The 24,322-nt window shown below is 43.9% G+C and overlaps 1 protein-coding gene across 3 annotated transcripts in view; it reads left to right on the top strand.

Annotated features, from left to right (window-relative positions):
* The window catches only part of GPR160 (G protein-coupled receptor 160), a 42,234-nt gene that overhangs the window by 5,393 nt on the left and 12,519 nt on the right, over nt 1-24,322 (top strand). For 2 of the 3 annotated variants that reach the window (XM_041002773.1, XM_041002770.1), the window contains exon 2: nt 7,640-7,741. The gene's annotated coding sequence lies outside the window, so the exon portion shown is untranslated. The remainder of the gene's footprint in view (nt 1-7,639; nt 7,742-24,322) is intronic. The other variant, XM_041002771.1, reaches the window with a different exon arrangement.

The following is a 24,322-nucleotide window of genomic DNA, read 5'->3' as shown; positions in this document are numbered from 1 at the left end:
CTTTCACAGTACCTGCCTGAGATGAGGGAATCACCAGCCTGGAGCCTGCCTCCTTGACTTCCACTGCCTCCTTCAGCTCCACCACCTGGTGTTAGGACAAGCAGGCTTGCTAAAACAGAATGTTGCACTCACCAGTGACAGTCACGACAAAGCTTTGTTAGAATGAGAGGCAAGGTAACTGACCACCTGGCTGGGACTGACACCCAAAGGCACATTCACAGGGTATATATAGGGGCAGTTCACAATAGCTCGTAGGGTGAGGGAGGAAAGACTGCAGATTCCCTGCTTGTCTCAGCTGGGCAGCCCCTGCCTGGTCCTTCTCCGGTCCGGGCTCCAACCTTGGTGCCACCTGTGACAACCTGACTCCAATCTTTGAGTCATCTGTGGGTTAATTAGGCTCGGGATTGAAGGCCATAGGCGCTTAAGGTCACAGAGGTCATTACACCTGCAAGCTCACACGTTTTCATAGCCAAGCAAGCAAAGCAGAAGTTACAAAAGTGAAAAGTATTGCAGTTAATAATGAGCCATGTTTATTCCACTTTGATTTCAACTCTACAGGCTGCCCAGCACTGGTGGCCGCCATGTACCCCTGCGGAAGCCTGTGCTGTGACCAACACCAGGAGTCACAGCGACAGCTTTGGAATGATTGAGAACTGAGCCCGGGCCTTTGGCTTTGTTGTTTGAGGATGAGCATGCTGCCGTGGAAAGGGGATGGAGCTCCCTGCATGGCCTTCATGGGGACGTGAACCCCACCCTGATGCAGAGGAGGATACCACGGTGACAGTGGAGTCAGGTTCAGGTGTCCCAGCCCAGGGCGGCCTTTGCCCAGCAGGGAGTGAGTGGGCCCAGGGACTGTTGTGAGAACCCAGTAAGCAGGCCCCCCTCAAGGAAGGCTGGGAAAGACGAGTTCAAGACCTGTCCCAGGCTCCATGAATGCACTCTACCGGACTTGCCCTGACCGTGGAAATCACAGATGAAGTTTTTGTTTTGCTTTGTTTTTAACTGACAGTTGTAACCGATATTTTCATGTGAAGGACTGAAACTACTTTGTCATTTTATTATTGTTTTTATATTATTTTATTTTTACTTGAAATGCAGCGTTACAGAGAGAAGGAGAAAGAGAGGAAGATCTTTCATCCACTGGTTTATTCCCTAGATGACCACGACAGCCACAACTGGGCTGGTCCAAAGCTGGGAGTCAGGATCTTCCTCCAGGTCTCCCATGTGGGTGCAGGGACCAAGAAGTTGAGCCATCTTCCACAGGGAGCTGTGTCAGAAGTGAAGCAGCCAAGACTTGCTCCAGCTTGGGATGCCGATGCCACATGCAGAGGATTAGCTTGCTGTGCCACCACGGCAACCTCCATTTGTTTGTTTTAAAAAGGGTTCTTTGGTTTGATTTTCAGTCAACAATGCAGATTTTTACTTGCCTTTGCTTCTGCTGCTTGTCAGGGTCTGGAGGCTGAGGGGACTTAGGCTGAGAAGGTGGTGGGCACCAAAGTAAATTGAAATTCAAGCCAGAAATGAGATCAGAAGTGTCAGACGTGTTCTGTTTGATCTGAGAGAGTCCTATAAGTGCTGATTCCTTACGCTCTGGAGTGGTCCCAGGAAACTAACATCCGGTGACACGGGGGTGCGAGCAGGACAGAGACTGGCTCCCTGCCTTCCAGGTTTGCGGGCGTGAATGGACTCAGCCATTCACTGGGTGATGGACCTTTAAATTGTTTGGCTGTTATAAACAATGTTGCTGTGTTGTTTTGGAATTTGCTAGGAACAAGTGTTTGTGTTGACATAAGTTTTCTTTCTCTTGTATTAGTTGTCCAGAGTGTCCATATGTTAAGTTTATGTTCTGCTTTTCGAGAAACTATCAGATTGGGAGAAGTAGCTGGACAGCCTGAGTCCCACCAGCAGTGTAGAAGGGCTTGGATTTCTCCACATTCTAGATGCATTTGATATTGTCAGTTGTAGTTTTTTGGCTTTTTAAAATGTGTTTATGGGGGGTGGCACTGCAGTGGTTTAGCCTGCTAATAACTTTGCTGGGGGTGTTGGCATCCCATATTGTTACTGATTTGAGTCCAGGCTGCTCTACTTTCCATCCAATTCCCTGCTTATGACCTGGGAAAGCCCAACATCTGGGGCCCCTGCACCCACATGAGATATCAAAAGATCTTCACCCAGTTCTTGACATTAAGGCTATGTGGGAGTGAACTAGCAGATGGAGTATATCTGTCTCCCTCACTCTCTCTGGCTTTTAGGTAAAATAAAATAAATTGCTTAAAAAGAAAGGAAGAAAGGAAAAAAAGGAAGAAAGAGGAGCAACTAGGATATGAACCAGTGCCCATATGGGGTACCAGCATTGCAGATAGCAGCTTAGTGCGCTACTCCACAGCACCAGCCCCAATTGTTCTTTCTCATTGCGATATTAATTTGCATTTCTCTGTGTCTAATGACATTTCCATTTTCTTATTAGTCATTCGTGATCTTTGGTGAAATATTTAGTTAGATATTGTGCCCATTTTTAAGTTGAGCCATATGTAGTCACCTTACTGTGTTTCAAGACTCTTGAGGTATATATTTGGAATATAAGTTCATATCAGAGACATGCAATCCAAGTTACAGATTTTATGGTGTGTGTATGTGTGTGTCTTGGTGTCATTTCTTTTTCTAAGATATATTGTTATTGGAAAGACAGATTTACAGAGAAGGAAGGACAAAGAGAGACCTTCCATCCTCTGGTTCATCCTCCTGGCCGCAACCAGGAGCAAGGAGCTTCTTCTGGGTCTCCTATATGGGCATAGGCTCTCATGGCTTTGGACCATCCTTCACTGCTTTCCCAAGCCATAAGCAGGGAGCTAGATGGGAAATGGGGCATCTGGAACATGAGCTGGCACCCATATGGGATGCCAGTGCTTGAAAGTAAAGGATTAGTCAGTTGAGCCATCATCTCTACAGCCCCTTTTATATTGGTTTCTAAAAAATCTGTTTGCCTGGGCCCAGCTAATTCTCCACCTTGCAGCATCGACATCACATATGGGTACCAGTTTGTGTCCCAGCTGTTCCACTTCTCATCCAGCTCCCTGCCTTCACCTGGGTGAAAACAGCAGAGGCTGGCCCAAAGCCTTGAGGGCATATGCCCGGGTGGGAGACCCCAAGGAAACTCCTGGCTCCTGGCGCTTGCCTTTGAATCGGCTCAATTCCAGCTGCCGTGGACATTTGGGCAGTGAGCCAGGTGGTGGAAGATCTTTCTCTCTGTCTCTCCTTCTCTTTGTAAATCTGATCTGCCTTTCCAATAAAAAAAATAAATACATTGTAATATAGATATTTATTTGCCTAATTCATAGAGGGTTTTTGTGGGTCAGTGTTCTCCTGGGTAAGCACCCAGGGGTGGAGATACTGAATTATGGAGTAGGTGTGTGTTTCAGTGCCATACTGTTTTGCTGGGGAGGCACAGTTTTACACAGCCAACGGCACTGTAGAGGAGTACCACTTGCAACTTCTTTTCCTGCACCAGCTTTTAATGACTTTTTAGATTTTAGCCCTCGTGGTGGATGTGAAGTTATATGTTGTTATGGATTTAATGACCTTTGTTCTCGTGACTAATGATGTGGGTCACCTTTTTGAATGCCTTTGACCATGAGTCTCTTGTCTTGCCATTTTCTTATAAACAGAAAAACTTCTAAGGAGCCTTGTTTATCACTTTCCCCCTTCACCTTTGGTGCTTTTATTTTAGGTTAAAACTTCTTGCCTTGCTTTAAGGCTACAGAGGTTTTCTCTTTTGTTTTTCTGTCCAGCATCTTAGGTGGGTTTTTTTTTTTTTTGACGATGTATGTATTTTTATTGGAGAGTCAGATATACAGAGAGGGAAAGAGGGAGGAAGATCTTCCATCTGCTTTGAAGAACATACTGTTACTCTGCAACCGCTAGCCTGCCTCTTTTTCTTTCCTTCTTTCTCTCTCTTTCCTTCCTTTCTTGCTTTCTTTCATTTTTGCAATGACATACTTTCAGTTTATAATCACAAGATGCTTCTTCATCTCACTAGTGGTGACATGTTTATTTTACTTTGTGCACTAAAAATACTTAAAAAAAAAATCATTTGGCAGTTTCTTCTTACCTAAAACTAGGGGGGGGGTGGGGAAGGCCATTATTACTCAGGGTCTTTTAAAAAATATTTTATTTATTTGAAAAGCAGAGCTACAGAGCAATATAAAAGGAGTTTTTTTTTTTTTTTTTTATCTGCTGATTTGCTTTCTAAATGGCTGTAGTGGCCCAGGCTGGATCAGACTAAAGCCAGGAGCCGAGAGCTTCTTCCAGGTCTTCCATGTGGGCAAAAGGCCATCCTCGACTGCTTTCCCAAGACCACAAGCAGGGAGCTGGATTGGAAGTGAAGCAGCTTGGACTTAAATTGGCACCCAGAGGGGATGCCAGCACTGAAGATGGTAGCTTTAGCCATTGTGCCACAGCATCAATCCCTATTGCTCAGTTTTAACATCTGAACGTCTTAATGTTGTTTAGGTACATGTCAGGCAGTCTTCATAAAATGTAAACTAAAAAGCTCATGCATATTTTGGTAGTTGTTTGACTTGAGGATTCCACCTATCCTTGAAAAATATTAAATCTTTACCTGAGTTAGAAACCCAGGGACAGAGGAATTCTTCCACCCATGGGTTCATTTCCAAAATGGCCAAAATGGCCAGGGCTGGGCCAGACCAGAAGTAAGTGCCAGGAACTCCATCCTGGCCGCCCACATGGTTGGTAGAGGTGAAGCACTTGGGCTATCTTTTGCTTTCAAAGGTGCATTAGCAAGCAGCTGGGTACGATGTGGAGCAGGCAGGAACTGAGTCAGTGATCATCCGGGATGCGGGTTTGGCAGGAGGAAGGTTAACCCACTGTGTCAATGCTGACCAGACCATTAGGCTTATGCTTAAAAAAAAAAAAATCAGGCTCAGAAGATGTATGTGTTATGTTGTCTCAATCCCAACAGGATGAAAACAGAACAGGCAAGCCAGCCCAGGTCTGGGGAACAGTTGTCAAAGACTTCCAGGAAAACTTGGCCTGGGATGGTAGGATGATAGGAGGGTAGAGTGGGGGACACTCGATACTATATGGTGGTAAAACCAAGGTTCTTCTTTGGTTGGTTGGTCTAGATCACTTCATCAGCTGTGCCACTAGCTATGGCTTTAGAGAGCATAAACCACTGAGCAGAGTGGCGTCTAGCTGAACATTCCCAGGTGGACGAGTTGTTGTGAGAGGCCTGGGCAGAAGCCTGAGGGTGGGGTCTGTGCCAGTGTAGCTGTGGAGCACAGAATTCTGCTGACAGCTTTCTGGCTCATGGAGGCCCATCGGGAGGCTGTGTTGGCCTGGGCCCCTGGTTCCTGGCAGAGTTCCCAGGCCCTGGCAGAAGAACCAGGAAGATTTTCTGTTCTAGTGGTTGGCTTGACCCCCTGCTCTGACCGAGTGTTCCAAAATCACTGGCTGGTCCTTAGGTCACAGGAGCAGCTTTTGTTCTGGTGAGGTGACTCTTGCTGACTTCTGGACAGCCCCTGCCTGAGGTCTGGTTGCCATTGGAGCCACCCATGGGACCACAGGGTCGGAATTCTCAGTCGCACCTGCTGACCTATAGAGATAACTTGATCACCAGCAGCTGGTGATGTTGTCAGCCATACCTACACAATGAACCGCCATAAAAAAAACTCCAAAAGGTAGGATTTGGAGGACGTGGAGGCCCCTGACACATACATGGAGGTACCAGGAGGACAGCTTACTCTAAGGCAGGGATGCTCTGTGCTTCTCCCCTAGACCCTGCCCTATGCACTTCTGCCTCTGGCTGGTGGCTGCACTCTGTTATTGAAGCAATTGGCATGTGGGTAAAGTGCTTCCTGGAGTTGCACAGTAGCTAAATCAATCGGGAACCCCTAATTCCATAGCTGGTTGCTCAGTCAGGAGCATGGATCTCACCTCTGTAGGTGCAGCTGGCCCTGAAGTGAGGGGCTATCACCAGGGACCCTGTGGGATCAGCCTGTAGAGGAGTGGCGATCTGTTCATGTGGATAGTGTCAGAAAAAAAAAATGTGCCCACTGGAGAACCCATGTGTGTGTGGTTTCAGAAGTGTTAAGTCAAACAGTGTGTAACTTAGAGGGGAAGAAAGTTGTTTTTTCCTTTGAGAAAGAGCTAAAGTGATTGATGGCTGGTATTGTGGGGCTGCAGGTTAATCCAGATGTTACAATGATAGCATTCTATACAGGTGGATTTGTTCAATGCCCAGCTCTCTGCTAGTATGCCCAGGAAGGCAGCCCACCACTCAGGTGGGAGACCTGGATCGAGTTTCAGGCTCCTGGCTTCAGCCTGGCTCACTGCTAGCTGTTGCTGCCACCTGGAGAGTGAGCCAGTAGATGGAAGCGTGTGCATGCATGCTCTCTCTCACTCTTTCTGCTTTTCTATAGATAAATCTGGGAGAGAGAGAGTGTGTGTGCACGTGTGTGTAAAGAAGATAGATAGTAAACAGTCTGAAGGTCAGAAGTCCCTTGGGAGAGGGACCCCTTTTTGTAAGCTTGTCAGCAGCCGGCCTCGCCACATGGGAACATTTCTGGAGATGAGACCACACTAGCTCCCGAGTTGGCACATCTGACATTAGAACAATTTCCATTCTTACAGTGCTGTAACTGTTGCCCTTAGGAGTCCCTTCCCAGGTTTTTTTTTTTTCCTGTTTGTTGATACATATTCTTAAAAGTCAGTCTCTGGATGCCTGGTAGTCCAAGCTAATCTATCATTCCCATCCGGGAGCTTTTATTGCTGCTTCCCACTGTGGTGACATAGAGGTGAATGTGTGTGCAGAATTTGCAATGCAGCCTGGTCTCACTGTGTGGGAGGGGTGTGTGAAAATAGACACTACCATTATGCTAATTTGCAAGGCAAAATAAAGCAAAGGGAGGAAATTAATGGTAACTCCATGGAAAAACAAATCATGTCCGTGTAATCTAATTCTTTCCAAGAACATTGCAGTGCTCCAGAGGAAGCAAAGCCCATGTGTCTAAACTTTCTGGTGTTGATTTGATTACAAATGACATCACCATCAACAACCCAGAGAAAACAGCTGAGCTCTGTTGTGACCATGGGTTGAAGGCTGGAAAGTCATCCAGGGACATAAATGAGCTTATGGTGCCAGTATGGACCTTTTGTTGTTGTTGTTGTTCAAAGGCAGATCATATTTTTGTAAAGAAGGAAAGACAGAGAAAGATATTCCATCTGCTGGTTCACTCCCCGTCTTCGGGTCTCCCATGCAGGTTCAGAGTCCCAAGACTTTGGGTCACCTTCTGCTGCTTTTCCAGGCCATAAACAGGGAACGAGATGGGATGTGGAACAGTTGGATGTGGGATCCTGCTACTTTGATAGTGAGGGTTTAGCCGTTGAGTCATCACATTGGGCCCAGACCAATTCTTATCACTTAACCTTTCAGTGGCAAGTGTGGGGGCCCAGTTTGGTTTTTTTTTTTAACACGCGGTTGGTAATGTAGTAGTGTATTTACATGCAAGAACACTATAAGCAGAAGCCAAAATAACTCAGATAAAATGGGTATTAATCTATTAAAGTCAAATGAAGGCTGATTAATTTTTCAAGGATGACTGCTTTGTATCTATTCTTGCAGGAGAAGTGTCCCGGGTGTGGGGAGGCCCGAGGTAGCTGGCCAGCACAGTAAGTGCACTTCAGGCTTATACAGGAGACCACATTTCACCAGTCTCTGCTCTGGGTGAGTGATTGACAATGATCCTGTGATGTCATCTGCTCATTTCCACTCTTGATTTTTTAAAAAATTTTTATTTAGGATTTTGAATTTTATGGTACAATTCCATAGAGTCTGGGATACCCCCTTCCCAAGTTCCCACGTCCCCGAATGACTTTCCCCATATTGTTAGAATAGAATAGTCCTTCATAAGAAGTTATAATTCCATCAGTCAGTTATTTAAGTGTGCCCTGACGTTGCTGGTACAGACAATATCAGACAGTACAGCATTCCATTGTCTAGATATGTCCAACAATGATATTGGGAGTCCATCTTTTATTTGGAAGTAGGGATGCATATTGCAGTGTATCTTCGCATCTGGATATGGTAGTCTGTATGACTCCATCATTATACATTCCCTAAAATGAGGAACCACAAAATAAAATCAGCAACAGGTATGAAGTTAAAACAAAAAGAAGAAATAAATACAGCAAAGCACCATGGAGTCAAAAAAAATGCACCACTGAATAACCAACACAGGGGTGACAAAAAAAAAAAAAAACCAGCAAAGCCTCTTGGGTAAAATGCTGCCACTGTGCAATCGACAAAACAGCATTGAGTTCGACAAGAGAAAAGAAAATATTTGGAAGCAATGAGATGAAATTAAAAACATTAAACACATGGGATACAGTAAAAGCAGTATGAAATTACAGTTTGCATGATGGCTTCCTTATATTAGAAAGAATATATGGTATTTGTCCTTTTGGGATTGACTTGTTTCACTGAGCATAATGGTCTCTAGTTGGGACCATCTAGTTGCAAATGGTATATTTTAATTCTTTTTAATGGCTGAGTAATATTCCATGGAGTGGATGTACCATAGTTTCTTAACTATTCTCCATTGGACAGGAATTTAGATTGTTACCGTATCTTTGCTATTGCAGAGTGTGCTGCTGTAAATATAGGATTACACATCCACTTCTCATATGCAGTTTTCATTTCCTTTGGATATATTCCTAGGAGCGGGATAGCAGGGTCATATGGCAGGTTTATTTGCAATTCTCCAAGCACTCTCCATACTGATTTCCACAGTGGTTGTACTAGCCTACACTCCCACCAGCAGTGAAGGAGGGTGCCTTTCTCCTCACATCCACTCTAGCACGTGTTGTTAGTTGAGTTCTGAATGTAGGCCAGTCTCGCTGGTGTTAGGTAGTACCTCAACATGGTTTTCATTTTTATCTCCCTGACGGCTAGGGAGCCTGAGCATCTTTTCATATGTCTGTTAGTTATTTGAATCTGTTCTTTTGAAAAATGTTCATTTCCTTAGCCAATTTTTCCACAGGGTTGTTTCTTTTACTGTCTCTGAGTTTCTGAAGCTCTTTGTAAATCCAGGATATTAGTCCCCTATCACTTGTGTAGTGTAGTTCCATTCTGTCCGTTGCTTCTTCACTTTAATTGTTTCTTTGCTGTACAGAAGCCTTTTTAGTTTGATGTAGCCCCATTTGTTCATTTTGGCTTTGATTGCCTTTGCTTCTGGCATCTTTTCTGAGAATTCTTTCCCCGTTCCTATTTCTTGGAGAGTGCTTCCCATGCTTTTCTTTAATAGTTTGATGGATTCTGAATGTAGATTTAGGTCCTTGATCCATTTAGAGCTAATTTTCGTATGATGTGACAGGTGAAGTGTGAGTCTTGCTTCTTAATTCTGCAAGCTGCTATCCAGTTGTCCCAACAGCATTTGTTGAAGACACCAGGCATTTTGCATGGGTTGTTTTCAGTTTTCTTGTCAAAGACTAGTTGGCTATACATGTGTGGGCTCCCTTCTGGTGTTTCTATTCTGTTCCATTGATCTTCTCTGTTTCTGTACCATTACCAGACTGTTTTGATGACTACTGCTCTGTAGTAAATCTTGAGGTCTGGAATTGTGATTCCTCCAGCTTGATTTTTATTCTTCAGGATAGCTTTGGCTATTCGTGATCTCTTGTGATTCCAGATGAACATTTGTATCTTTTCTATTTCTGAGAAGAATGTTGTTGGAATTTTGATTGGGATTGTATTGAATCTGTATATTACTTTTGATTATATGGTCATTTTGATGATGCGGATCCTGCTAATCCAGGAACATGGTAAGTTCCTCCATTTTTCTTTTTTTTTTTTTTTTTTTTTTTTAAGATTTATTTTTATTATTTTTTCATTGGAAAGGCAGATATACAGAGAGGAGAAGGAGAGACAGAGAGGAAGATCTTCCGTCCAATGATTCACTCCCCAAGTGAGCACAACGGGCCGATACTATGCCGATCCGAAGCCAGGAGCCTCTTCCGGGTCTCCCACGCGGGTGCAGGTTCCCAAAGCTTTGGGCCGTCCTCAACTGCTTTCCCGGGCCACAGGCAGGGAGCTGGAAGGGAAGCGGGGCTGCCGGGATTAGAACCGGCGCCCATATGGGATCCCGGGCGTGCAAGGCGAGGACCTTTAACCACTTGCGCCACCGCGCCGGGCCCAAGTTCCTCCATTTTTCAATGTCTTCCTCTATTTCCTGTTTCAATGTTTGTTAGTTTTCATCATAGAGGTCTTCCACATAGTTAGTTAGCTTAATTCCTAGGTATTTAAGATACCTCTCCACCATTATAAAGGGGATTGTACTTACAATTTCTTTCTCAGCTGTGGAATTATTTGTGTACTTTAGTGCCATCAATTTGTGCTCATTAATTTTGTATCCTGCTACTCTGCCAAAATCTCTTATGAGTTCCAATAATCTCTTGACTGAGTCTTTTGGTTCTCCTATGTAGAGAATCATGTCATCTACAAATAGAGACAATTTCAATTCCTTGTTTCCAATTTGCATTCCTTTAATTTCTTTTTCTTGCCTAATAGCTCTGGCAAGGTCTTTTAATACTGTATTGAAGAGCGGTGGTGTCAGTGGACCTCCCTGTCTAGTTCCAGATTTTAGTAGGAAGGCTTCCAATCTTTCCTCATTTAGTATGATGCTGGTTTTGAGTTTTCCGTAAATTGCTTCGATTGTGTTGTAGAATGTTCCTTCTATGCCTATCTTGCTTAGCATTTTCAGCATGGAGTGGTGTTGGATTTTATCAAATGCCTTCTCTGTATTAATTGACAGGATTGTATAGTTTTTGTTTTTTATTTTGTTGATGTGATGTATCACATTTACTGATTTGTGAATGTTGAACCATCCCTGCATGCCTGGGATGAATCTCACCTGGTTCGGGTGAATGATCTGCCTAATGTGTTGTTGGATCCTGTTGGCTACTATTTTATTGAGGACCTTTGCATCTATGTTCATCAAGGATATTGGTCTGTAGTTCTCTTTTTCTGTTGTTTTTCTATCTGGCTTTGGTATTAAGGTGATATTGGCTTCATAAAAAAGAGTTTGGAACGATTGCCTCTCTGTTGTTTGGATATGTTTGTGGAGGATTGGGATAAGTTTTTGTGGGTTTTTTTTGTTTGTTTTTTGCTTTTTTGTTTTGTTTTGTTTTGTTTTTTAATGTTTGGTAGAATTCAGTAGTGAAGCCATCTGGTCCAGGACTTTTCTTGGTTGGGAGGGCTTTAATTACTGATTCAATCTCAGTTTATGTTATAGGTCTATTTAGATTGTTAACTGCTTCTTGATTCAATTTTGATGGATTGTTTGTGTCCAAAAATCTGTCCATTTCTTCTAGGTTTTCTGATTTGTTCACATGTAGTTGCTTGTAATAGTTCCTAATAATTCTTTGTATGTCCAAGGTATCTGTTGTTATATTTCCTTTCTTGTCCCTGATGCTATTGATACATATCTTCTCCCTCCATTTCTTGATTGGTTGGGATAGTGGGGAGTCTATTTTGTTGATTTTTTTCAAAGAATCAGCTCTTTGATTCATTGATCTTATGTACCATTCTCTTTGTCTCTATTTGCTTTATTTCCTCCCTTATTTGATTTTGGTTATTTCTTTTTCCCTAGTAATCTTTTGCTGTTGTTTTTCTAGTAAGGTTAGCTCATTTACTTGGTCCTTTTCTAGTTTCTTAACGTAGTATTGATTGAGATGGACTTCTCTTCTTAACACTTCCTTGATTGTGTCCTATAAGTTTTGATATGTTGTGTTGATGCCTTCATTTGTTTCAAGCAATTTTTAAATTTCTCCTTTCCCCTTTGATTTCCTTTGTAACCCATTGCTCATTTAGTAACATATCATTCAGTTCCATGTGTTTGATTTTTTTCTTTTAATTTGCTGAGGCTTGTTCTGTGGAGTATAACATGGTCAGTTCTGGAGAAGGTTCCATAAACTCATGAAAAAAAAAGTGTATTCTCTGTTTGTAGGATCAAAGGTTCAGTAGATATCAACTAAGTCCATTTGCTGTAGAGTTTGGTTGAGTTCTGTTGTTTTTTTTGCTGAGTTTCTGATTTTTTCTTTTACCTGTCCATTGATATTAATGGGATATTAAGGTCCCCCAGTATTATTGTATTTGAGTTTATTTCTCCTTTTAAGTTCATTAATATTTGACTTAGCTAGATGCCTTGGCATTTGGTGCATGTACATTTATCACAGTGATCTCTTCTTGCTGAATGGATCCCTTGATCATTATATGGTGTCCTTTATCTCTTCATGATTTTCACATCAATGTCTATATAATCTAAGAATGGCTACCCTTGCACATTTTTATTACAATTTACTAGGAATATCATTTTCCATCCTTTCATTTTCAGTTTCCTCTGATCTTTGTTGGTGATATGTGTCTCCTGTAAGCAGCCAATATATGGGTTTTGTTTTTTGATTCAATCCTCCAAACTATGGCATTTGATTTATGAGTTTAATCCATTTACATTCATTTTTTAAAAAAAAAAAGATTTATTTATTTTCATTGCAAAGTCAGATATATAGAGAGGAGCAGACAGAGAGGAAGATCTTCCATCCCCCAAGTTCACTCCTCAAGCAGCCGCAATGGCTTGAGCCTAGCCAATCCGAAGCCAGGAGCCAGGAACTTCCTCCAGGTCTCCCATGCAGGTGCAGGGTCCCAAGGCTTTGTGCAGTCCTCAACTGCTTTCCCAGGCTCCAAGCAGGGAGCTGGATGGGAAGTGGAGCTTCGGGGATTAGAACCGGCCCCCACATGGGATCCTGGTGCATTCAAGGTGAGGACTTTAGCTGCCTGACCACCACACTGGGCCCTACATTCAGTGTTAACATTGATAGGTGGCAGTTTGGGCCTTTCATTTTAACCACAGGTTGTTCTTTGATGGAGTCTTCTATTAGCCTTTTAGTGGGATGTTTTCCATATTTGCCTTTGGTTTTGGTATTTGCTATTCCTTTCTCTTTGAGAATCATTTGTAGGGCAGGTTTAGAAGAGGAGAATTCTAAGAGTTTTTCTTTACTGTGGAAGAATTTTATTTTCAAAGACAAAGGAGAGCTTTGTAGGATATGTCATTCTGGGTTGAAAATTTTACCCTTCTAGAATCTGGAATATGCCACTCCATTCTCTTCTGACCTGTTGTGTTTCCTCTGAGAGATCAGCTGTGAGTTTGATTGGGGTTCCTCTATATGTCACTTGATTTTTTTTTCTTGTGCACATTTAAATTTTTTTTTCCTTATTTTCAACTGAAGAGGGCTTGGTTATCATGAGTTGTCGTGAAATTTGCTTTTGATCAACTCTGTTGGGAGTCTGTGACTCCTCTGTGTATTGTTTTCCAATTCTTTCTCCAGATTAGGAAGTTTTCATTTATTACTTCACTGAATACACCTTTAATCCCAGCTTCTCTTTCTGTGCCTTTGGAACTCCCATAACTCTTATGTGAGGTCTTTTAAACGTGTCTTATAATTCTTGGTTACTCTTTTTTTTTTAGCTTGGCCTAGCTCTACTTTCAGCTCTTTGTTTGTTTCCCCCTGATGACAGGAAATATCTTCCAATTCTGAGATTCTTTCTTCTGCTTCATTCATTCTACTTCTGAGACTCTCTAGTTTTAATTTGCTCTGCTGTATTCTTAACTTCTGAAATATCAGCTTTCATTTGATTCATTTCCTGTGTGACATATTCCTTAAATTCCTTGAACTTCTGTATAAAATGCTTCTCATTGTTGGTTAGAAGCTTTATAATGAGTTTTCTGAATTCTGTGTCCCCCATTTTCTTAGTGTCTTCCTTAGTTAATTCTGAGGGTAGTAGAGGCTTTTCCTCCTTTGTCAGATCATAGTGCCTCTGTCTCATCTTTTACCATTTGTCACTGCAATTCTACTGCGAAAATTATTATCCTTAAGGCAGGTTTCTTAGATGTATTACCCAAAGTTCTACGAGTTTGTTTTTATGTTCAATCAGTTTCCTGGATTGGGAAGATACCAGCTGTGCTAAATAACTGGTTTATCGGCATTTCTAAGATGTGATGTATTACCTACAGGTCTACAAGTCAATTTTTACGTTCAGTCAGTGTCCTGAATTGGGAACATGACAGCTGTGCTATATGACTGGTTTGTCAGCGGTGTTTATCTTGTCAACACATGCTGGCCATTAAGTCTGAAGTTCTTTCAGGTGCAGTTTGTAGTGTGTCACGATAAAACTGCTTTTTTCTGAGGAGCCTGTTCAGTGCTCTAAGCTGAAAGTAATTTTGTTCCCAGCTTAGCTCTTGAGCAGCTCAGCTATCCTCTGTTCAGTTTAACAGTGCCTGGTCCCATGAAAATGGCTTCTGAGCTCTACTGATTTACCACTGCTCCTCCTGACCTTTTAGCCCCTGCCCCTCTATGCAAGATGGTGCCTGGTGAGGCACTGACATAGATCCAGGGATGCTGGCTGTCATGTCTGGGGACCAAACAAACCATGCAGGGTGCGAGGCTGCCACTGCTTTTGCTGTGGGCTCAGCTCAGTGCAATTAACCGGAAATGAGCTCACTCAGGCTGTCCCTTGAAATCCGTACTATCTGCCCCACTACACAAGATGGCACCTGGCAGGGCATTGCTGGAGAAGCTGTACTGCTGGCTTTCAGATCCGGAGACTACACAACCCTGCTGGAGACAAAGCTGGCACAACCTTCCCCATGGGATCAGCTGAGTGCAATGGGCCGGAAACAAGGCTGTTCCCTCAACTCTACACTCTCAGCTTCACCACATAAGATGGTGCCTAGTCTCCAAGCTGTGAGTTCCTTCCTGCTGCTGGTCCGCCCCCTGGAATCTGCTGCTCTTTTTCCCCTCATTGATGCACCAAATTATTCAGTAAGATTGGAAGGTCTCAATCTGCAATTTACCTCCTGAGCTCCCACCTGGTTGCCACAAAAGCTAAGCCAAGGCCACGGCTGGATCTCTAGCTGTCGTTGGAGTCTGGAACGCTGCTTGCCAGCTGTTGTTGGCTTTTCTGTTTACTGCAACCCCTTCCACTCTTGATTAAAAGTGATGTTCAGCATGAGGATGTACACATAAGACATGACAAAGCTTGCCACAGGACAGCTGGACAGATGGGGTAGGCAGCTAGTCAAGATATACTGCAGGAGTTACACCTTGCAAAGGCAGCTCTGATGCGAAAGGGTACGCAGATAGACATCCTGGAGTTGGGCTGTCAGCATCCTGGATGCCCAGGAAGAGTACTCCTGCCTGCAGCACAAGAAGACAGCTCTTGCCCAAGGCCTCTCAGGTAAGACACATTGTGATCACTTGGGCTGCGGGGGAAGCAGAAATATCCTCATAACCTAATATCAGTGAGCTGGGATACTGCTCCCCACTAGGCATCAGGGACTGCACAGCCCTCGTTCCGATAGGACTTCACTGGGAGAAGATTTTTGTTGTTGTTGTTGTTGTTGTTTTTTTTTGCTTTGTTTTACATATATATATATGTATATATATATATATATATATCGGGGTCCCTCGTCCCGCGAGCAAGACCCCGATATGGTAAAGATTCTTAAAAAAGTTTATTGGGTAAGACTTCAAGCGTTGTGTCAAAGTGAAAGCAGTTACAGCACTTGTAAGATTTATTACAGTAAAGCAAAAGCAGCCTAGTGCTAGCTAGCAATAGCCTTGAAGTGATAGCGATAGCTCTAGCTCTAGCAGTGAGCCTGGTGGAATCTCCTCATTAACTATTTTTCACCCAGACCTTTTTACATTACACAAACCAATCCATACACAGTTCCTCACATCATGTGGTAAGCACACCAATCATGACTTAGGTCACGTAGTTTCCCTGCGTGCTCGGCCCAATCCTTAGTAACTTCCCAAAACCTGTTTACCACCTTTGTGCCATGAAGCAATGGTCAACAAGAACCATCTTTGAGGTGCGGCTCCGCTCTCCACATATATATATATAAATTGCATTACATTGCATTATGTAACACAGTTTCATAGGCTCAGGAAATCCCCCAACCCCTCCCCGTACCCTTCCCCCATGGTAGATTCCTCCACCTTGGAGAACAGACTTTTGTAGTGCTGGAAACAAAGCTTTGGGAGCAACAACAAAGCCAGGGTCTAGGGCACAGCTGACCCAAGCACAAAAATACACTGGTTTGGAAAATGTCACAAAAGCCCAGGTGAAACTACGTAGGGAAGGAAGCAAACAGAGACGGGAAAACTGAGACCCAAACTCTCTGGTATGGCGAACTTGCAAACCAAAATTTGAAGTTACGTAAAAGTTTAAAAACTATTTAGCAAGCAAGACATAAATGTTCTTTGAATGAAATGAATGCTTAAGACTTGTAGAAAACGGAAAACATGGAAAAGATTGTAGAATAAGTCCGTTTAGAATTCTTGAGGAATGAAAATACGTAAGTATTACAAATTATGAACTGCAAAGCAGAGGCATGCAAAGCAAGAGGGGAGGGATAGGATTTTTTAAAAGAACCAGCGAGAACTTTTCTTAATCTGCTGGGGCTTCAGTTCTATATAGACAGGCCTCCAAATATCTCAGATCTCACCCAAGCTCACTTCGCTCCTGTGCCAGTGCAGAGTGCGTATTTCAGGCCAGCAAGTGGCAGCTCCCCACGTGGTGGTGGAGTTGCCGAGGTGGCCCCCATGGGGTGGGGAATGAGCATGACCCAAGAAGGTTTCAGATCATCCCTGCTTGCGTTCCATTGGCTAGATGGCCTTGCCACTTGCAAGGGAGCCTAGGAAATATGCATCAGTCAGGTGCACAGGAAAAAGAAGGAACAGAAATGCGGAGAGCAACTGTCAGTGTCTGCTACACCTCTAAGGAACAACAGTTAATGTTGACTACTCAGCAACAGTAGGGTTTAGAATACGGAGTAGGTGCTCACTTCAGCAGCACATATACTGAAAAAATTAGAACAATATAGAACACAGAGTAAGATCTTGCACTTAGGGGGCTGACATGGAGGCACGTTTGGTAAGGTCTCCATGTAAAAATAATTCCGATTCTACTTATTACATGAAATTCAAATTAAATTGAAAATAAATCGTGTAATTTCCACACAAAAAAAGATTCAAACTATATATCAAATTGATTATATGATCCACAAGGGGAAAAATACGTAATTCAGGTAACTCTCAAAAATGTTTATTTATTTGAAGGAGAGAGAGCTTCCATCTGTTTGTTCACTCCCCTGTGGCCACAGTAACCAAGGCTGTGCCAGGTCAAAGTTGGGAGCCAAGAACTTCTTCCAGAACTCCAATGCGGGTGCAGGGCGCCAAAGATTTGGGCCATCCTCCATGCTTTCCCAGGCCATAAGCAGGGAGCTGAATTGGAAGTAGAGCAACTGGGACTAAAATGGCTCCCAAATGGGGAGTCAGCACTTAACCCACTAAGCCACAGTGCTGGTCCCTTAGGTCACTTTTTTTTTTTTTTTTAAAGATTTATTTTTATTATTTCTTCATTGGAAAGGCGGATATACAGAGAGGAGAGACAGAGAGAAAGATCTTCCGTCCAATGATTCACTCCCCAAGTGAGCGCAACGGGCCGATGCTATGCCGATCCGAAGCCAGGAGCCCCTTCCGGGTCTCCCACGCGGGTGCAGGTTACCAAAGCTTTTGGGCCATCCTCGACTGCTTTCCCAGGCCACGGGCAGGGAGCTGGAAGGGAAGCGGGGCTGCCGGGATTAGAACCGGCGCCCATATGGGATCCCGGGCGTGCAAGGCGAGGACCTTTAACCACTTGCGCCACCGCGCCGGGCCCCTTAGGTCACTTTTTAACCTGACGCATCAGACTGTGCACCTTCCATGGGCCATAGTCCAGGGTCAGAGAGTGGAAAGAACTGGTAAACTTCAGTTAACGTGGGGAGTTATTGGCAAGAACTGTTTCCATGTGTGGTAGTTAGAACAAATGCATCATAAAATAAGTTAATTTGAATGCAGGTTCTCACTGTGGGAGGAGGAAACCAATTTGGAATGGGCTGGAGTGAGAAGAACTCTGTGATGTTAGCTTTAGAATGGAAAAAGTAGTAAGAAGTCTGGGTGCCTTTGCAAACCCTCATTAAGGTCTACACTTCGGCACAGCACGGTACCCTAGCAGCTAAAGTCCTTGCCTTGAACACACCAGGATCCCAGGAGTGCCAATTCTAATCCCAGCAGCCCCACTTCCCATCCAGCTCCCTGCTTGTGGCCTGGGAAAGCATATATTTTACTTTTATTGCAAAGTGAATCATCAGACGGAAGCTCTTCCTCTCTCTTTCCTCCTCTCTGTATTTCTGACTTTGCAATAAAAATAAAATATATCTTTAAGAAAAAAAAAAAAGATCTAGACTCAGTGTTACCCCAGCAGGACCATGTGCCCCATGTCCAGTTCCCAAAAGGAACTAAGGCTTCTTGAAAGAATAACTTTGGGTCCACAGAAGCATGAGGTAGCCAAAAGGAGGCAAGTGCTTCGTGTCAGAATGTTGGTCAAGAAGACACAGCAGTCAAGCACACAGCACACTGAGGAAAGTTTACAACTTAAAAAAATTGATGCTGAGTGGATTATAATACATGAAGTAAAGATGAATCATGATCAAGCGTGCTTCAGAAAGCTCCCAGTGGAACTAAAAGATGAACTTTTGGTTTTGGTTTTTGGTGCACATTGTTAAAATTGATGCATTGAAGGAAGGGGCCCTTCAGAAAGTTCTGAGAGGACTGGCACAGTGACCTAGTGGCTAAAGTCCTCACCTTGAACACACCAGGATCCTATATGGGTGCTGGATCTAATCCCCAAAGCTCCACTTCCCATCCAGCTCCCTGCTTGGAGCCTGGGAAAGCAGTTGAGGACTGCCCAAAGCCTTGGAACCCTGCACCTGCATGGGAGACCTGGAGGAAGTTCCTGGCTCCTGGCTTTGGATTGGCTAGGCTCAAGCCGTTGCGGCCTCTTGGGGAGTGAACTTGGGGGATGGAAGATCTTCCTCTCTGTCTCTACTCCTCTCTGTATATCTGACTTTGCAATGAAAATAAATAAATCTTAAAAAGTTCTGAGAAATGCATGCTGTGTGAAAAGTGTGCATGGATTTGAAAAGATTTTCTGCAGATTTTTTGAAACATCCCCGTGTTTCCAGAAAGAAACCTTAGCAGCTCATAAAAGCAAATGTCATAACTCCTGTTGTGATCACTAACCCGGGCCAGGATGGGAAGTAAATGCTAAAACTGCTGGTGGAACTTCGTCGTGAAACAGGATGATCTAAGAGTCTGAAAATGTTAGCATAGCAGAGACAGGTGAGCCTTAACAATAGAGACACAGAGCAAACAAAACACCGCCTCACTCAGTGACGCAACTTGGTGTGACTGGCGGTGGACAGATGGACACACTGGACCATCATCTGGGTGGCGGTCTTGTCATGATCTCACATTGAAGAAACGGTAGACAGATCCAAATCAGATGATGTTCTACGAGACAACCAGCCAAGACTTTTAAGAATGGTCAGTATCAGGAAGCATTAAAAAAAAAAAAAACAATAAACCCTATTCTAAATTAAAACAGAAACGTAGGATTTTAATTGTATCTTAAATTTTGGTTTTTAAAAACTATAAAGAACAATTGAGTAATTTTAATATGGGCCACAAGATAGTATTATGTTATTGTTTAATGTGTAAAGTAATAGTAAGAACTAATTAATGTGTAAAGTAATAGTAAGAACTAATTAATGTGTAAAGTAATAGTATTAGAAAAATTACTATTCCATTCTAAAAATGTTGTTTACAATGGTGGGAAAGTTTAGGGATAGCCATTGTTAACATTTTGTTGTATTTCTATCCAGTTTTTATCCAGAGTTGAATTGTACAACATGGTTTTGCTTGTTGCTTCTTTTTGTTCCACCTTATATTATTATTTTTAAGATTTATTCTTATTGGAAGGGCAGATTTACAGAGAGGACAGAAGGTTCTTCCGTCTGCTGGTTCTGCAAATATCTCCCCAGATATTTGCAAGGGCCAGAGCCAAGAACCAGGAGCTTCTTCCGGTCTCCCACATGGCTACAGGGACCCAGTGATTGAGTCATCCTCTGCTGCTTTCCCCAGTCTTAAACAGGGAGCTGGATCAGAAGTGGAGAAGTCAGGACTTAATCTAGCGCCCATGTAGGATGCTGACCTTATAGGAAGATTAGCATGCTACACCACTGTACCAGCCCCCGTTCCTGTGTCTCTTTGTGACATGGAGGGAGCTCCTTCCAGCTGCTGGTCTACTCCCCATTCCCACAGCAGCCAGGCTGAGCCAGGGTCTGACACATGGGTGACAGGGCATATTGGCACAGGGCTTATTCCAGCAAGGCAAGGAAGTAGCGCCATCTCTCTTTTTTCCGCTCCCCCACAGGCAGCTTCTGATTTTTTTTTTTTATTCACCTCATATTATCTCCAGTGCCACAATTATATGCTTGTATTTGTCATGTCACTTTGAAGCTTTGCCTGCTCTCTTCCTAAAAGCGAGATGATACTTCGCTCCTTGGCACAGTCCTGGTGAGCCCTGCCACTGCTGTGCCCACAGCCTGTGCTGCCCCTGTAGCTCTGTGCTCTTGGTGGGGGAATCATCATTTGCTGGTAACGCTGTCATGGCTGTAGCAGTGCTGCACCGTTCGCTTTGCATTCTGGAACATGGTTTTGTGTTCCCGTTGCGAAGGACGCCTCCAGGCCCCCACACTGCACTTGCGCTGTTTCTTCTGGCACCTTTGCAGTGTTTGGATTTTGGGTCTTGTGGACTCGCTTAGGGCTGCGTGTCCTGCTGAGACAGGACACCGAGATTCCAGATTCTCTTCTCCCACCAGGGGCCCAGCTTCCGTTCCTTCGATCTCAGCTGTTTGCTGGATCCCACATCTTTCCCTGTTTTGGTTTGGAAAAAATGCCTTTACTGGTTTCCTGAGAACCTTGCACAAGACAGACATTTGTCAGTACGTGGCTTGAGTTGATATCTACAGTTAAATGCCCGTTCAGCTTGGCATAGAATTCAATGTTGGGATTTTTCTAAATTAAGGATTTGTAATAATATACGGGAAATAGAGTGGGGAGAGGGAGGTGGAGGAGTGGATGGAAGAGTAAATCCTGAGGCTATGGAACTTATCATGAAAAATAAAAATTAAAAATAATTGAAAAATCTTTAAAAGTAAAATGAAGAAGCAAGCTTTGTAACACAGCAGGTTGAGCTGCTGCTTGCAGTGCCTGTCACCCACATTGGAGTGTGGGGCAGTCTTTCCACTTCCCCTCCGGCTTCCAACTCATGCACCTCAGAGGCAGCAAGTAATAGCCCAGGTACCTGTGTCCCTGACACCCACGGACTCATTCCTCCAATGGCTGCAATGCACAGAGCCGAGCTGATCTGAAGCCAGGAGCTTCTTCCATTTCTCCTATGCATGGTACAGTGGTCCAAGGACTCAGATCAGCCTCCACTGCCTTCCCAGGCCAAAAAATGAAAGCTGGATGGGAAGTGGAGCCACCGGGACTGGAACCAGTTCCTATTCAAGATGCCAGCACTCTAAGCTGAAGCACAGCCTACTACTCCATGGTGCTGGCCTAGACTCTAGGATTTTTTCTGTTCTTTGCATTTAATATTTTGAATATTTAAAACATCCGTGTAGAGTTTTAATAGTGGGCAGAGCGTATGTATAGAGGTTTTCATCCCATCCATTACCGTTTGTCCTCCCCCAGCCAAACTTCCCTCTGTACAGCCATGCTTTTTTTTTTTAATTTTTTTATTATATTTTGGACAACTTTACATAGTTAATTAGGGTAAAAAGGTTCAAGGGCTATAGGAAAGTGGGTAGGACTATTATTTCCATATTGTTTCTTTCATGCTTAAAGGGGTGTAGTAAGGGAGAAGGCCCACCCAGTTTCCCACCCTCGCCAAGTCCCGCATGTGGGGTATGCTCCGAGGTTCTTGCTCAAGTGGTTTTGATATTTCACCAGTTATAAATTGCTGCCAATCTTGCCACTCCAAGCACTATGAGGTCTTTGAAGAATCCACTGATTGACATAGTCCATTATAGAGTCTTCATTTGCCCCGTATTTCACTGCCAGCATATAACTGAGATGGTTGGTTGACCTGTTCTGTCTTCTGTCTTTTCTTGGTTAGAGTTCTGAGTCCAGCATTTCGATTGGGGAAATCTCCAAAGAAACTCTGAGGTGTTCCCAGATCAGATTTTTGTATGTACTAGCAGGTACAAGGCCCGGCTCAGAACATGGCCCCGATCAGCTGGTGGTTGCGATCGCTGGGTTGGTTCTGTTTTCCACTTCCGACTTCTACTGGAACCAATGGATGTTACAGTCCAGTCTGATTCTGCCCAGCACATTCTCGGCCCTCACATAAACAAGTGGGAGCTTCAGCCTAGTTGGAACGACCCGCAATAACCCCCACCAGGCCCGCCCCCTACCCTGGTTTGCCAGTATGTGTAGCAGTAGTCCAGTCTGTCCCACACCCCATTCCACCCCAACACCTGTCCTGGTTATCGTGCCTTCCCCTGGAAGTGGTAACTCAAGAGGGAAGAGCCCACTAATTCCTTCCCAGGCCTTTCCCACTCCCAGATTATGCACTCTCCAGATAGTTCTGTGGTTTGACTTGACAGAACTAGGCCCCAGTGCCAGCTTCTGCCAGCTGATGCTGTGGCTAAGCCCAAACAACCCTCACCTACTCTAATTTTGTTTGCACCAGTAGGAATAATCAGCCCAGCCTGGCTTTTCCCTGATCTAGTCCACATGAGGCGCACAGGTGTTGTAGCCCTGCCTAGTCTGGTTTGCCCCCATCCCAGCTCATGTTCTCCTGTGGGACTAGCTGTCCAGCAAAGGAACCCTCCCTTATTGCCCTGCCGGCTCCGCCCCCTCCCTTCCTTGTTCTCACGCAGGCTGGTTGGGCGCTGCGGTCACTTCTGGCACAGGCAACCTCACCTTGGCATTCCGTATTGTGCACTAGTTTTTGTTGCGACCAAACCCGGCTCGACCCACACTGTTCTGGTGCCTGGATTTGCCAGTGGGTGACGTGGACATATTCAGCCTGGTCTTCCCCTGATCCATGCCAGATGTATGCCAGTGGGTAACTTTCCATGGCCTGTTGTGGACTGTTTCCTATCATGTTTCTTGTGCTTACTTGCAGGGTCTGTGTCCTGCCAGAGGAGTTGCCCAGGCTCCTCCATCAGAACCCCTCTAAGTGCCAGAGTTTGCACATACCAGTGGGTCCATGAGTCAGTCCTACTCAGTCCACCTCCTGTCATAGCAGGGACAGTGGCTTTTCCTGACTGGCCTTCAACCCAAACTGGTCCTCGCTGTTGGATGTTTCAGCCCAGCCATTTGCAGCCATGCTTTTAACTTACTCCTAAAGGCTCCTTCCAGGGCTTTTTATGTAAATACAAAGGGCCTCTGACTGGATTTTTCTTCTTTCCTGTTTTGCTTATAATCAAGACTTTGATTCCCTAAATGCTGTGTCTTGTTTTTGTTTTAAATAACTTCTTATTACATGGATACCATATTTACTCTCTGAAAACAATTCGGTTTTTTTTAAAATTAAGTTTTATTAATTTTTTTGCCCAGTTCAATAGCCTAGTGGATTTATTTATTTATTTATTTGATGGCCAATGGCTGAAGTTTATTGGTGGCATCAGATTTTTATAGATTGAGGGTCACATAGGAGAAGGGAGGAGGTGTTGAACTTATCTACGGGACCCATCAATGGTTTCCATACCCTCGTTTGGAATTCTTTTGTTTTGTGTATCCCACCAAGTGTTCTCATTCACATGCTATCAACTCAGTTGTTCTCATACAAATGATATCCATTTAGTTATACAGAAAGTCTCTATTCAGCTGTTCTCACACAAATATGATCCTATCAATTGTAATCCTATGCTCGCTGACCTTCTAGAGTCACAATGTCCTTCTACATGCCACCAACCCCAGATCTTGTGCAGACTGCTGGTGCTGCAGTGTCACAGGGACAGGCCCACAAATTCTCTACAGAAGCTGCCTTTGGGGGGTGCGAGCGAGATCACACTAGACATGTTTAAGGTTTATTATTATTATTATTAATGTTGCATTATGTGACACAGTTTCATAAGCTCTGGAATTCCCCCAACCCCTCTCTATGCCCTCCCCCCATGGTGGATTCCTCCACCTTGTTGCAGTATTACAGCTCCAATTCTTCTCCAAGTCAAAATTCTTTCATTGCAAGCATATACCAAGCATAGAGTCCAGCATCTTATTGTGCAGGTAAATTCAACGGTTTCTTGGGGAGACCATCTCTGGTCTGAAGGCAGAGCTGGCAGAATATCAT

Source organism: Ochotona curzoniae, unplaced genomic scaffold, assembly GCF_017591425.1.
Source record: "Ochotona curzoniae isolate NIBS_2020 unplaced genomic scaffold, NIBS_Ocur_1.0 scaffold_2587, whole genome shotgun sequence".
Taxonomy (NCBI): Eukaryota; Metazoa; Chordata; class Mammalia; order Lagomorpha; family Ochotonidae; genus Ochotona; species Ochotona curzoniae.
The sequence above is the reverse complement of the archived record's forward strand: the minus strand, read 5'-3'. Positions and strand labels throughout refer to the sequence as shown.